Here is a 15756-nt window from a genome sequence, read left to right on the forward strand (position 1 = left end):
CTCTTCTCACCGAGAAGACCCCCGGAGATGTTCGATCAGTGTCGTGCTTTCCTTCCTTCAAGAAGGGTTGGAGCGAAGGCTGTCTCCCTCCACCCGCAAAGTCTATGTTGCCGCTAATACCGCACACCATGACCCAGTCGAAGGTAAGTCTGTGGGGAAGCACGACCTGATCGTCAGGTTCCTGAGAGGAGCGAGGAGACTGAACCCTCCTCGCCCTCCTCTCGTTCCCTCTTGGGACCTCTCAGTTGTTTTAACTGCCCTGCAGAGTGCTCCCTTTGAGCCTTTGCAATCAGTGGATCTTAAGTTCCTGTCAATGAAGACAGCGCTCCTGGTTGCATTGGCCTCCATCAAGAGGGTGGGGGACCTGCACGCATTCTCCGTTGACGAAGCGTGCCTGGAATTCGGGCCGGCCTACTCTCACGTGATCCTGAGACCCCGGCTTGGATATGTGCCCAAGGTTCCTACCACTCCCTTCCGGGACCAGGTGGTGAACCTGCAAGCGCTGCCCCTGGAGGAGGCAGACCCAGCCTTGGCACTGCTCTGTCCAGTACATGCTCTCCGCGCCTATGGACGCAGTGTTTCAGGACCTCAGACCAGCTCTTTGTCTGTTATGGTGGGAAGCTGAAGGGATATGCTCTCTCCAAGCAGAGGCTGTCTCACTGGATAGTGGACGCCATTGCTTTGGCATACCAGCAGCAAGGTCGACCGTGCCCCCTTGGTGTGACTGCCCACTCCACCCGGAGTGTGGCGTCCTCTTGGGCTCTAGCGCATGGCGCCTCGCTAACAGACATCTGCAGAGCTGCAGGCTGGGCGACACCTAACACATTAGCCAGATTCTACAATCTCCGAGTGGAGCCAGTGTCCTCTCATGTACTCGCTTCAACCAGCTAGTACTGGACCCGCTCAGGTGTTTATGCTTGCTCGCCATTCCACTCCACGGACTGGATACGTGCGATTGTTCCTCAGGTGAGCTTCCCCGAAAGCCAGCACTCCTGACGTCGGCGCCAGTGTCTATTGCCTGCGCGTCGGCTAGGTGCCTCCCGTGTGCATGGTCCCTCCTCTGAGCGACCCCCACATGTGTATTTCCACTGTAAGCCTCTCTGAGCATGTGTCTTTCCCTTGGCAAGCCACCTTGCCACCCCTGGGGTTGAAATATTCCACCTGCGGCTGGGCACCCCAGTGTTCTCCATATGCATCCCTCTGGGTCATATGCGTATTCTCTAAGTTGGCAGTAATTGCATATTTCCTCTAAGCTACGGGATATGCTCCCCAGTGTACCTTGGTATTCCTGTGCTAAGTAGGAGTCATTTGTCCGTGCCAGTCTCACGACAGGGATCTCAGATTTACGCAGGGCGCTGGAAGACAGCCGAGAAGGTGGCGTGATTAGACTGGTAACCCCATTCGTCGTCATCCGACGGAACTCGGAGTGACAACGAAAGGGAACGTCTCGGTTACGGATGTAACCCTCGTTCCCTAAATAGGGAACGAAAACGTTCCGTCTTCTTGCCACTTTCCGCTGTACCGCGGGGATCGCCTGAGCTCAGTCTTGGCTCCTCAGCGAAGAAACATATCTGCATTCTGCCGGCGTCCTCCTTTTATACCCACGAGGTGGGGTGGAGTTGCGCCATGCAAATTCCGCAGACCCATGGCATTTCTTTGCCATTGGCTCGTTTTGTAATACTCGACTTCAAAGCGAAACCCCATTCGTCGTCATCCTACTCAGGGAACGAGGGTTACATCCGTAACCGAGACGTTTTATATATATAAAAAAAACAGTGTGTTTTTTTTATTTCCTGAAAAGTAGAGGTTTTGAACATACAAGGTTTCCGCCGGACAGCGACGATATTGCTTACCGTCAGTTAGCATAGACAATGATTTTGATTATGCAACAATATATTTTGAAAGTATAACAATAACATGGTGTGATATTCATGTGTTCAATTTTGGACTTGTCATGATCAGCTTTAAAAAAAAGATAATAATAAACCTTGTTACTTTCATTTAGTACCCACATACGGATCTAGGAAAGAACGTGGGGATGGACGAAATATGAATGACTTTGTTCGCATACACTGTTACGTCCTAGGACGCAATGTGTTATGTTTATTTTTGTTATTTCTTTTATTGTTGTGATTTGATGTTGTGTGTAGTTTGTCTTCTCTCTCTCTCCCTCTCACTCTGTGCAGGGCTTGATTGGGCTCAGCTGCGGTTGATTACGAGGAGGAGCGGAGCGGTTAACTACTGCGATACACTGCAGTGTGGGAGAGCTCTGTTTGCACGCGCGTCGTGGAGCTCCGCGGTCCGTTGTCTCCTGCCCCAGACCAGTTGTTTAGATCAGCCGCGTTGGTGTGCTGATCTTTTAGTGAGGTTTCCTTGTGTGGAAATTCTCACGGCGTAATCATGAGGACACGGTTTTCTTTTGTCTGAATGTTATAAGTTTATTGTCTTTTGTTTATTGATTTAGTTTTATTTGACCCTGTTTATTCTGTTGCTGACTTAAGTGCAATATGTTTGAATGTTTATTTGAAAGCCGAAGGGAGGAGGTTGCCATTCTTTTCTTTATTAAACAGTTTTCTCTTGGTTACTGGCTAGCTAGGGAGTAAGGGAAGATTGTTGTATTTTCTTTGGGGTTTTCATTTGTTTGGTAAGTTATAGTTAATTTCTTGTTAGGTAGAATTCCTTTTGGTGTGCTATTTTGGCGTGAACCCCTCCTGAAGAGTCACACTTTCAGCTTTTCTATTTCTGCGTAAATAAAAAAAGCTTATCTTTTCACTACATTGTGTTGTGGTATTTTGTGTGTGATCAGGGACAGGAGAGGGGATATTTTCCATTGTTTTGTTATCGGCGTTCCTAACCCTAGACTAGGGGGTCGTAACAACACTTTCCTGTAATTCAAACAATACAGCATGCTTCTTGCAACACCAAGATCTTGGATTTGATTCACAAGGCAAGCATTAAATTAAAATAAATGTATGCCTTCAATACAATGTACAGTACATTGCATTGGATGAGTTTCTGCCAAATTCATAAATGTAAATGTTGATGTTCTGAAAATAATTACTTTAAAGCTGCTGTAGGTAACTTTTGAAAAAATGTATTTGCTAAAACTGTCATTATGTCCTGACAGTAGAATATGAGACAGATAATCTGTGTAAAAATCAAGCTCCTCTGGCTCCTCCCAGTGGTCCTATTGCCATTTGCAAGAAATACACGCTCCAGGTCAGAAACAACCAATCAGAGCCAGGAGGAATGTCTTAGCAGTGTCAATCACGCTCGTGTACGCGCTGATCACACCCCTCTCTTGCACAGCGTGAGCCGTCGTTCAAACTCAAGATTGCCGGCATGCTGCAGCTGTGCTTATGACGGAGAACTGCCAATTCTCGAGTGACACCTGCTCATAAAACAAAGAGGTAAAAGGAAAAAGACTGACGACGATAAACAAGCGAAAAAGAAAGAATTACACAGAGCCCATTGACTCAGTGTCAAAACTCTAGCCGCATAACATGTAGATAAAATGTCACGCACTCTGCTAAGCAACAATTGAAACCTGCTAATTCAATGGCTTGTCATGTTGCTGAAATAATGTACTAGCACACCTTATCTAGCATTATATATCGCTAGAATAATTACTTGCATACTGTAACGTTAGTTACCGTTATATTAACGTTATCTTACTAGCTATTTATAACTTATAGAAAGAGTGCAACGTTATAAATTTACATATAGGCTATTGCAAAATACATAATGATTTGAGGACCAAGTTTGTAGTCAAAGTATGGGCAGGCCATAGTCAATGTAAAGCATATTATTGTCGTTTAGTCCCTATTAGTGAATGTGCCATATAACTTTTTATCCGCCGTCATCGGTGGCCCTGTTTACTAGCCTGCGCGTTCACGACAGGCTCCGCTGTGGAGGACGAGCTGTGGAGGGAGGGCTGTAGCGCAGCAGAGACCAAGGGGGTGGGACCTGTAAGTTGTGCTTGTTCAAATTTTCAGGCTAAGTCAACGTTTTCTCAAAACTCCCTACTGCAGCTTTAATAAAGTATATCTATATTCTGCGACCTGCAAAATTAGACCCATTTCAAGGTGATTTTGAAAAATTGGTCTCATTTGTTTACACAGTGTAACAGCATGCCATGGACGCAGTACTAATAATTTGTTGAAAAACCCTGGAAATTTCTTTGAACAGTGGATTTTTCTTTAAATGTGGGGATAACCACTAACAGAGGTTTTGCTGGTGATGCAACCCATCTATTTGTAGTCTATTTAAACAGTAGGACCAACACCATCTCCGGTGATTCCAAGCCTCTGCACATCTGATCGGGAAGATCAGAGCCATTAGATTCACTCTGGACTCCTTGGGAGAGTAGAGAATAGTGGAAAAATCATTATGGGCAATTCCTTTCTGTAATATTGGAGCTCCTTTAAACCCTAATTTATTATACCATAGTGTTCAAAGAAGCCCCGTTAGACATTTACCTTTCCCTGCTGCCAGTAGAAAATAAAATGTTGCCTCCTGCTCTTCCTGCTGTGCCCAACCACATTATTCTTTGCTGTTACATCAGCAAGGAGTAATGAGTTTTCTTTCTTTCGTGGACCCCGCCAATGCATTCAAGCAATGCCGTTGTGCCAATGCATTCAAGCAATGCCGTTGTACTCACTGTGTTTTGTCTGGCACTGTCTGGATTGATTGCACTATATGTGTATTTATAACAATGTTTCTGAGCACTGTTTCTTTAGTAAAATACAGTAATTTTTCACCTCTATATATAGACATTATATATATATATATATATATATATATAATTATTAAATATAATATTATTCATATATATATATATACATAAATAATATTATTAATGCAAATGATGATAATTTCATATATATATATATAATTATTAAATATAATATTATTTATATACATATATTATGTTATTAAATTATTTAAATATCTTATATTTATATAGTCATCACATTTATTTGTAGTGTACATACTGTTTCAAAGCAGTTTCACAGTAATAAACAGAAACATAGCATTGTCAATGTTAATTAATCATTTATGAAACAAATTCAAGTTCACCTGTAAAGCAGCTCTTCACACGGTGAAAGTTCACCTCATGTCCTGGATATTCACCTCAATATAATTCAATGTAGGTCAATAAAAGTGTTAATGTTGTAATCAGTTATAAGACAAACTCAATTTAACTAGCTCTATAGAAGTGTATTTAACAACATGTAATTTCATTTATTTATACTGTGCTGTACAAAGAAAGAAAAACAAAACAAAAAAACACAGTATAAAAGGCAATACATCACTAAATTTGAGTTAAAAGAGACCAAAATTTATAATGAATGAAATGCAAGGGTATAAAGATAAGACTGTAACTTTGATTTAAATTCATATAAAGACATGGTTGCTTTCAGTTCAGACAGCTTAAACATGCATTTCAGTCTGGGACATGGCTTAGGCCTTGTTTGTGAAACTGACCATAGCGCTCCGCGAGTGAATGACAGGCGCTCTTTGGATAGTAACCATGGCAACGGCTTCTGTGCGCTACGCAGCTGTAGCCTTTTTAACTTAAATTAAAATTATACATAACTTTATCTGATAGGCCTGCGTTTAGTTTAGCGGAGATGCTCTGCCATGTGAAATCCCTGTTGATGACGTCCTGATAACTATTTAGATTGTGGAAACTCACAAACAGCGAGCCGAGGATCAGTCTCTCTTCCAATGATTTGTGCTGCGCGTCGTGTAGCTACAAAAAGTTAGGCTATAGACAATTCAACTTCGGCAACGGGAGGGCGCTGGCGCGTGTGTGAGGCGAGCATGACCGCAACAGTTTCACAGGAACGCACCCGCTCGTCGCTGCACCTGTGCTCGACCACTTCACCGCACTCTAGGCTGATTTATAATGCCTCGGACCTACGCCGGAGCCTCTACGCTATAGACTACGCGCTGGTTTTTATTTATACTTTTGCGTCGTTGTCCCCCTTGATGCGCAATTACACATGCAGAGGGAGCATGCATGTGAAACCCGGGGAGCGGTTCTAGCAATCACAGCGGTTGCAGCACGCGTAGAATTGGCTTTATGCACAGCTGCACTACTTCCTGAACTTCAGCCAGCTCATTTGTTTCCTGTCTGCCATTATTGGACAAACTGATTAATCCAGGTGTGCCTGGCCTCAGTAACAATAATCAGGCACACCTGGATTAATCAGTTTGTCCAATAATGGCAGACAGGAAACAAAGGAGCTGGCTGAAGTTCAGGAAGTAGTGAAGCTGTGCATAAAGCCTATTGACGCATTGTTACATTTTTGGAGAGGTGCACGTCAGGGTACGCGCGCTACACACAGCAGTTACGTAGCTACGGCGTGAGTTCGACGCAGAAGTATAAATTGGGCTTTACATCTGTTTAATGTAATCTTAGTGTACGTGGGAAACCATGTCATGACCAAACCTAAGCTACTATCAGAGAAGTAACGTTGGTCGACTTATATATGTAGTAGTGGTCATGACCTCTGACTACATAGACTGTTTCTGCTGCTCCCTGATAAAAGATACCTGTTGATACCTGTTCAGAAAAAAAAAAAACAAGAAAACTGGACAAGCTAGATAAACAAGCTAGATAAAAGGTAATGCCCTGGCAGTGGCATAGCTTTGTTTTAATATTTGATTTGATTACATTAATGTTTAAGTTGAGATTTACAATAAATATTTTATTGCTACTAGATGTCATGGCCAGCTCACAAGCCACAACAAAGAAGGAGATGACACGTTAAAGTGGTATGCAAAAAGGAGTAACATTTATTAAAGTAAAAGTAATAAAGTAAGATAATAGACCAAAACGGGAACAAGTAAGGCAAGTACAACGGCAATAACTAAGACAACCGCAAAATGGCACGAGGGGAGAGCACTCCGTCACGACTGAAGGGAGCTGCTTTAGTTTGCCGGTGTTCTGACGATTCACTACCCATCGAGATTTGCAACTTACTGGTTATGCGCATGTGCAGACTCACAGTTTTTTTTTAACTGTTTTTTAGCATCAACTCTAGCACAGGTGTAAACCATCAGTCATCATGACGTCACTCACTCCAACTCCAACCTACAAAACAAGTGACAAAGGACAACCGAACCCACACAATATGACCCACACTGGGGTCGTAACATATATTACATTTCATAAAGTATGAGAGAGAGATAGAGAGCTTTACAATAATGAAAATATACATTTTATATAAAATATAAAAATATTTTTTTGTTTTATTTTAAGGTGAATAATAATTTAACCGTCTATGTATTTATGTATTGAGTTACTAATTAAATTGGCCTTAGGCATGACTAATTTATATATCATACTGATAATGAGTGTGGAAGTTTGAATTGATTAAATGATTTCCATGTAAATAAAATCATCTGGGCTTTTGACGCTTGAGATCCATGATTTGCACTTCACTGGAAGTGCCCTTTGTGAGAAAGGTCACTCCTGGCAGGGTATCACTCTAAAAAGGGTCCTCCTACTCCTTCCGGGACCTCTAGACATCTAACGCATGTCTTTGGGCAAGAGCAATCCCAGTGAAGTAATTGATTTTCGGACAGTTTGATTGTATCTGTTTACCTGGTCTATTTTAGGCAGGCAGCAGAAAATGTCATATGACTGTTGTTAAATTGCATCATCTGACCACCAGGCACCTCTTCTTTCATCTACTCCCTCCTCCCCGAGTCATGTCTTTCACTTTTCTTTCCTTTTCCCCCACCCTGTATGCAACTCTCTCCCCATCATCAAAGTTTTGCTCTTTCTTTTCTCTTCACCATCCCTGCTCTCTTTCTAGTTCCCCCACTCATTATCTCGTAGGGTATGAAGGAAAACGGCAACTGACTCCTGAACAATTTTAGGATCGTATACACACCCACACTCCCTCTTCCACTTTAACACGCACCGTATCATCAAATTCCAAAATAGGACCTCTCTCTTTCCACGCAGAGGCACATGAAAGAAGTTCATAGGCTTGACAGAATACGACAAAAGCAAGCGAGCGACTCAGGATTCAGCTCTGATCAGAGATCAAGTCTCCTCCGCAGCTCCAGCGTGCTCTGGGACTGGAAAACTTCACAGTGTGCCACCTCCAGAGGAGCTTGACAAAACACTGAACCCAGAAGTGACAGAAAGGGAAGGCTAACGCTAGTGTGACGAGCAGGTGAGTTGTGCTGTCCGATTTGCCCTTCTCATTCCATCATCCTCATTGTAGTATGTTGTCAAGACCATACAGTGTATAGTCAGGGAAGTCCAATGTCTTCACCATACTGGCAAAAAAAAAAAAAAAACTTTAGGTTTACCGCCCATTTTGCAACTTATTCTGACTAAGAAGACTTAATATTTAGCAATATTATTGATTTGACAGCACTGACAATATTGGATGAAAACTGAACTGAGCTGCTGAATGATGACATCACTGTTTTCTCCAGAGCTGCTTTATAGACCTTATGTAGCCCCGCCCCTTTTTAGCGACGTTGTGTTCTGTCTTCCTGTTTGTATTTCCACAGCATGAAGGTACGATCTAATGGATTTATGAATGAACTGCTTGTTTTGAAATCCTCCTGGTCACCTGACATTTATGACATCTGCTTCAAACATTAATGCTCATAATAACTTTAGTTATTATTATTAACTCTAAGTAATTCCACTTCACCAGCTAATTACTCTTCGACAGCGATGCCATAGAAATATACAGAGGTATTGCAAAACGGAAGTTGAAACACAAAATTCTAAAGATGGCTGTGCTCTTGTTTCTCTAGTGCAAAGAGTGTAGTTAAATTGAACTCATTTCATAATTGATGAACTAATCATTGAACTGAACTGAATCAAAACTGAACTGACTTCAGCTGAACAATGGCACTGTTTTTTTTAGAGTTGCTTTACAACAGACATAAATTTGGTTTGCATCATTGATCATTACTTTCCTGTTTATTACTGTAAAGCTGCTTTGAAACAATCTGTATTATAAAAAGTGTTATGCACATAAATGAAGACTGAACAGTCCACTTAAACAGGTCAAGTCCATGACTGAAATGTAAAATGACCAACCACAGCTTTTTTTTTTTTTTTTGTCAGGTATAATTTAAGGGTGGAATAGTATCAAATAGTTGGTATCACAATAAAAGACCCATTGAAAAAATGGCTGTTCATGAAACATTGAATAAAAATTGTGGAATTGTGCTTGTGGATTACTAGCTGCTATGTGAAACTGTCTCAAATTCTCAAATTCTGTTCTTCCTCAGAAATGCTTATTGTAGTAATCTTGTAAACTAAGACAAAGTTCTGATAGACTTTGTTTTCAGGTAGACTGAGAAAAAACATCTCCTAAGCCAGCCAGCCAATCAGATTACCATGGAAGTGACTCTCAGAGCGGCTCTGGAGATGAAGTTCATGCATTCATATCTTCATATAGTGAGACGCCAGAGACTGAAAACACTGCGTGCTTCAGTGTGTGTGTGTGTGTGTGTGTGTGATAAATGAAACTACGCATTTGCAGTATTCATTCACACAAAGACAAGCAGAACAAGCAGGATTCAAATTTAAAGTCTTTTTGTGGTTTAAAATTCACAGGGACAATATCGCGATATATATCGGCTACAGTGCTCCTAGTAAAAAGAGTTAGTCTGGACTTCCCAGACAGCAACATAGTGTCGGCCCAGATCCGGCCCACATCTGTTACGCGTTGAATCCACATGTTCCAGATGTGGCCCGGATCTGGGCCAACACTATGTTGCTGTATGGGTAGGTACAGAAGTACCGGTACTTTTGACAATCCTAGTAGAGACCAAGAGGGAACGTCCTATAGCAATGGTCCCCTAAACATTCCCAGAACTTCCTGAATGTTCCCTGTAGGTCTGCCCCCCCCCCCCCCCCCACCCTCAAAAGAATTCCACATCGTGACCATCTCAGAACGTTCTGGGAAAGTTACCAGGTGAGGTCCTTGACACCAGCAGGGATGTTCTGAGAACGTTCTGGGAACATAAAATTTCCAAATAAAATATGGTCCCCTAAACTTTCCGAGAACATCCTGAATGTTCCGTGAAGGTCTGCCAAATAATGTCCCCCAACCCTTAAAAGAACTCCACATCATGACCGTCTCAGAACGTTTTGGAAACATTACTAGGCAACGTCCTTGACACCAGCAGGGACGTTCTGGGAACGTAACATTTCTAGCGGGGTATGATTTATAAACTGTTTTCCCCACAAGGACAAGGCTATTGGACATCTTTGTGGGGACATTCTATCCCCATAATGTGTATATATATATATATATATATATATATATATATATATATATATATATACATAAAGAGAAGACCACAGTGATTAGATGGCATCATTGTTGTATGCATCTTTAAAGTCTTCTTTATTAGTAGGAACCCACGCATCTCCAATTTTCCAAACAAGCTTCAAAATCTCTAAATGTTTGAATTACTCCTTTTGAAAAGTACAGAGAACTGGCTTACATTAAAGTCAATCAGTATTCATCACATCCAATTACAGAAAGCACATTTATTTTTGTTTTGTTCTAAAATGAGTGTTTTTCTTTGTCTAACACAAGCACATCAGGCTTATGGCCAGTGTCATGCCTTTTTAAAGTCGGGGTGCAGCAAGAGATTTCTAAAAATGCTTTTTTATGTAATCTGGCTTTTAATTATGCATGTCACGAAATGCTGTGAATTCTGAAGATAAAAAAAGAGAAATCTGCCATTTTTAGTGTTTCATTTAAATGGACCGTTTTATGGGTCACTGCTATTTTAATATAAGATATTTAATTAAGATCTGAAAGATTGTTGACTAGATTGACATGGTCTGATTTTATATATCTGTACAAGATGATATTTAACATAAAAATATAAATGCATACTTTGAAACTATCTCTCTTCCACATCTTCACACATCATCTAAAATGGGTAAGCCTGCGTATAAAAGCAATTACCTCGGTTTTTAACTTTTTAAAGATGATTTCATGATTTACTTATACAAATACTCTAAAACGTATAAAACTGACAAAGGTAAAGGGGTACAAAATGTTTTACTAAATTCAAAATAAAGTAGAAATGTTTGTTAGCTAATAGCAGAAACAGCTGAGATTTCCTAGTGTGTGTTCACATTTTCAAACTGGATTTTTTCCCATTCTTCTTGGCAAAATTGCTCCTGCTTCATGAGTTTGGACAGAGACCATTTGTGAACAGCAATTGTTAAGTCATTATACAGATGTCCGATTGAATGCTCCACTCCAGAACATAAGCCCATTAGTGCAGTATGACTTTTGCTGGGTCATTGTCCTGCTTAAGATGAATTATCTTGTGCGTGTGAACTTAACATCTTTATCCTATGAAGCATTGCTAATGATGATACAATGCAGACTGTGAACTCGTTGACAGTTGTCATTGACTTTATGTACAGTCTTTTTTATCAGATAAAAAAAGAATTGAATACATTTATTCAGCAAGGATGCATTCAATTGTCAAAAGTGAAAAAAAGTGAGCACTGTAAATAAACATCACTTTACACCTTACATCACTGCTACACTGTAAATTATTTCTGTTGTTTTCATAGGATTATACTGTTTTTCTCAACAGTTTCTTACTGTATAACCTATGTACAGTAAGTTACAGTAGATTTAGATGTTGTCACAGTATTATGTTGTATTTTCAACAGTTCTGTACTGTGCACACAGTTGACAGTATGTTACTGTTGATTTTCAATGCATTCTGGGAAATTATCAGTTACTGTAAATCTAAATACAGCAGTGCAAATTGACCGCGAAAAAAACCACACACAATTCCGCAGGAAAAATTGGTATAGCAACGTTATTTTTAGGCTACATAAAACATTTTCAGGATGGGGTGACCATGACAGTATTAATTTCTGTCAGTGGGGGGTGCATTAGAGCGCATTTGAGTTTGAACGAGTTTTTCTTCTGTGACTGTCATGTCAGTGCATCGATCGTGTCTGTTTCTGCCGACCTGGGGAACTTCGTCATCTGGTAAGTAATAAATCTTATTATTTGTATGCATACATGGATTCTAGCTAATTATTAACTTTACAGTTATTAGCTGACCACGTATACGGTCAGAATGATCTAAACATTTTGCTATTTACCATTTTAAGTCGGTGGAAGCGCCTGCGGGTAACGTAGCCTACATTTTCATAGGGTTGGGAATTGAAAATCGAGAAATGTATCCTGAAATCGGATACCCAAGGTTAGGATTCGGATTATTGTTATAAAAATTAACATTACGATTCCTCTTATCGATTTATTCGCGCTTATTTTCGTGTAAATCACTATTTTCTTTTACTCGTCTGTGAGGACCTGACGATCAGCCAGTAAACCTTGTGCAGTTGCGCGCTTATTTACCTCAGATCTGATTGAAGCGCTCAAAAGTGTGCATTTTTGTCCAAAGACAAAGCTAGGTATGTCATTTACAGTATTGTCAGCTATAATATCGTAATTGTTGTTTTAACTATGTGCAAACTGACTACTCATTTGAAGGAAAAAAAAAACGACGCCTTGAGAGTCAAGCTTGATAGTTCACTTCAAAATGAAAATTCTGTCATCATATACTCACCCTCAAGTTGTTTCAAACCTGTATACATTTCTTTCTTCTGCTGAACACAAAGGGAGATGTTTTCATAACCAAACAGTTAACTGGATCCATTGACTTCCATAGTAGGATAAAGAAAATACTAAGTCAATGAGCCCAGTTAACTGTTTGGTTACTGACATTCTTAAAAATATCTTCCTTTGTGTTCAGCAGAAGAAAGAAATGTATACAGGTTTGAAACAACTGGAGGGTGAGTATATGATGACAGAATTTTCATTTTGAAGTGAACTATCCATTTAAACTGCGCGATGAAGCCTATTAGAATGCAGTTAGAATGACTATAATTAAAGAAATGGTCCGTAAGAGTTGTTGTTTTTTATTCAGTTGGAAAATATTTATTTATTTATTTACAGGTTTCAGGATAAATCCTGAAAATTCAAAATGCACATCACAGTTCCAGGGGAGCAGAAAGAGTGGGAAGGTTGTTCGGAGGAAGAACATGTCTTTGAATTCACACATCTTTCATCAGGGACTTTGCAGAATATGACTGGCAAAATCATTAAGGTAAGATATATTAGGGATGTGCAGCGGAGCCCATATCGGTAGAAATTATTTGTGTCTGAATCTGTATTTAGAAAAATCCAAAAAGGGCGGAAATGACTTAAACCATACATTTTCTATTCGATTCAAATAGATTCTTGGGGTCACGATTTGATTCAAAAATCAATTCTCTTTTGAATCAAATTAAAATTTGATATATGCATAGATTTACATTTGATCATAGATTTTAAATATATTCTATGCATATATCAAATTTAAATTTGATTCAAAATCGAACAGCATAGAAATAAACAGCAGCTACTGTTATTCCCAATCGAGTGGGAGTTATTTAGTTTAAATTATACACACCTCATATCTGCGTTTATTTAATCTAGCCCGCTGCCGCTCAGCGTTCATACACGCATCTTTTTCATCATTCAAATTAGTGAGCATCAAGTCAACAGACATATCTATGAAAGGAACTGACTATCATCAGGATCTGGGTTGCGTTTACCAAAAGCATCGTAAGCCTAAATTGATTGTAGACCATTGGTGGTAATTGTTCTATAATTAATTTAAGGTTACAATGCTTTGGGGAAACGCAGCCCTCATCAGTGGCCGATTGTTTGGAGTCAGAGATATAGAATAAGGGCCATTGCATTCTCAATATTTATTACTTTAGCCTCTGATACAGGACATGTTCATGCTCTTTTATAGGCGGTATTTGTTCGTTGCCACAGAAAACCGTTTGCGTGTCCATGTTGAACGTGTTTCTTGTATGTAAAAACTAAAGTAGCCTACCTGTACATGGAAAGATCGCAAGAAAAGCCTGAAGTGTGCTCGACTAACTAAACATTATTTAAGACTATTTTCTATTTGTTAAGATATTGATATGAACTTCTGTAGTCAAGTATAAGCTTCATTCATAATGCTTCCTCTGTTTCAAGCTTGTGCACTCTCTAAACTGTCCTTCTTTGAAACAACATCATCACATTATTAAACATTTAGATCGATTTTTGAAATGTGTCGGTTTGAATCCGCAGAAGATGGAATCGTAATTCATATGTGAATCGATTTTTCCCCCACCCCTAATATAGTCGATATATGTATATCCATGTATGCCACACAACATGCAAGCAGTATATTCACCTTATTTTTCAACTTCAAAAGTGAAGTAAGCTATTTTCTGTGAATGTGCGAGACTTCCGGTTCATTAGCCGCTATAAGGAAATAAGAGATGAATAACAAATGCTGTAAATGATAAAAATATTTGTGCCTCAAACTAGTGTTTACAATTATGACAAATTCAATACATTAAAATAATAGGTTAAGGAATACCAGTTTGCAATATCAAGAAGCATAACAAGCTTTTGTGTACAGTTAGAAATAACTGTAAGCGTATGAAACCGGCCCACTCTTCTGTGAAAAATAAGGTGGATACCATAGGCAAAAAAAAAAAACCTTAAAAGGTGTTGATAATGTGATTTAGTTTTTTTTATTTATTAGTTGAATGTTTAGCCTCTGATTGATTTGTGCTTATCATTTCTTGCAGGATTATCAGAAGTGCTGTCGCTGCTCTTCCACTTTTTTCCTCACCTGGCCTTCATCCTCACCTGTTCTGCTTTCAAGTTTCTATTTTACCTCTTCAGGATAATTTTTGCATGAATTGAAATACATGAATTGTTCACTGATTTGAATTATTAATGATAAATTGTTCATTAGTCTTTTTTTAAAACAGATTTTTATTGTTATATTATATTACATTATTATTACTAATGTATTGTTTGAAAATACACAATAAACCTGGTTGTGCAGTTAAATCTTCAATTGTTCTTTTTTCTATTTCCCAGTAACAGTTAAAATTATATTTCTACGGATTTTCTACATATTCTACAGGTTACGCAGTAGCACTATAAAAGAAATAAAATAACATTTCATAACTGTATAATACTATACAGTATTATTAAAAATTAACGGTGTAATACTGTAGTTCAACGTGATAAAAAAATTACATTAAAATAATGTATTTAATTTTACAGTATGCTTAACACTACTGTAGTTAGTGTTACAGTAATTTTACTGTTGAATGAAATACAGCAACTACTGGATAATTGTTGCCAGTAAGTTACTGTTAATTTGACAAGAAATTTTTTACAGTGTAGTATTGACATCCTCCGATGGTCCGATGTCTCACACTCATCAATGTATGAGGGTAACAAAGGCTATATCATGTCTAGTCCGAGCCAACAGAAGCTCTACTGTGGCACAATTCACACAAAATTTTAATGATGAAATGGGATGAATATGACATAACACACTCTGCTGCGTATGGGGATACGCATAGCGGCACACAATCAGAGTGTCAATGATGACCCCTGTACACCGTCGAAAGCACCTACAATGGGCACGCAAGCGTCAGGACCTTGAAGCAGTGGAAGAAGGTCGCCTGGTCTAATGTGTCTCGTTTTTTTTTTTTTACATCACGTACGGCCGTGTACGTCTGCTCCGTTCACCTGGGGAAGTGATGGCACCAGGATGCACTGTGGGAGGATGACAAGCCGGTGGAGGGAATGTGATGCTCTAGACAATGTTTTGCTGGGAATCCCTTGGTCCGGCCATACACGTGGACGT

This window comes from Rhinichthys klamathensis, unplaced genomic scaffold, assembly GCF_029890125.1.
Source record: "Rhinichthys klamathensis goyatoka isolate OS25496 unplaced genomic scaffold, OSU_Roscu_1.1 h1tg000988l_1, whole genome shotgun sequence".
Taxonomy (NCBI): Eukaryota; Metazoa; Chordata; class Actinopteri; order Cypriniformes; family Leuciscidae; genus Rhinichthys; species Rhinichthys klamathensis.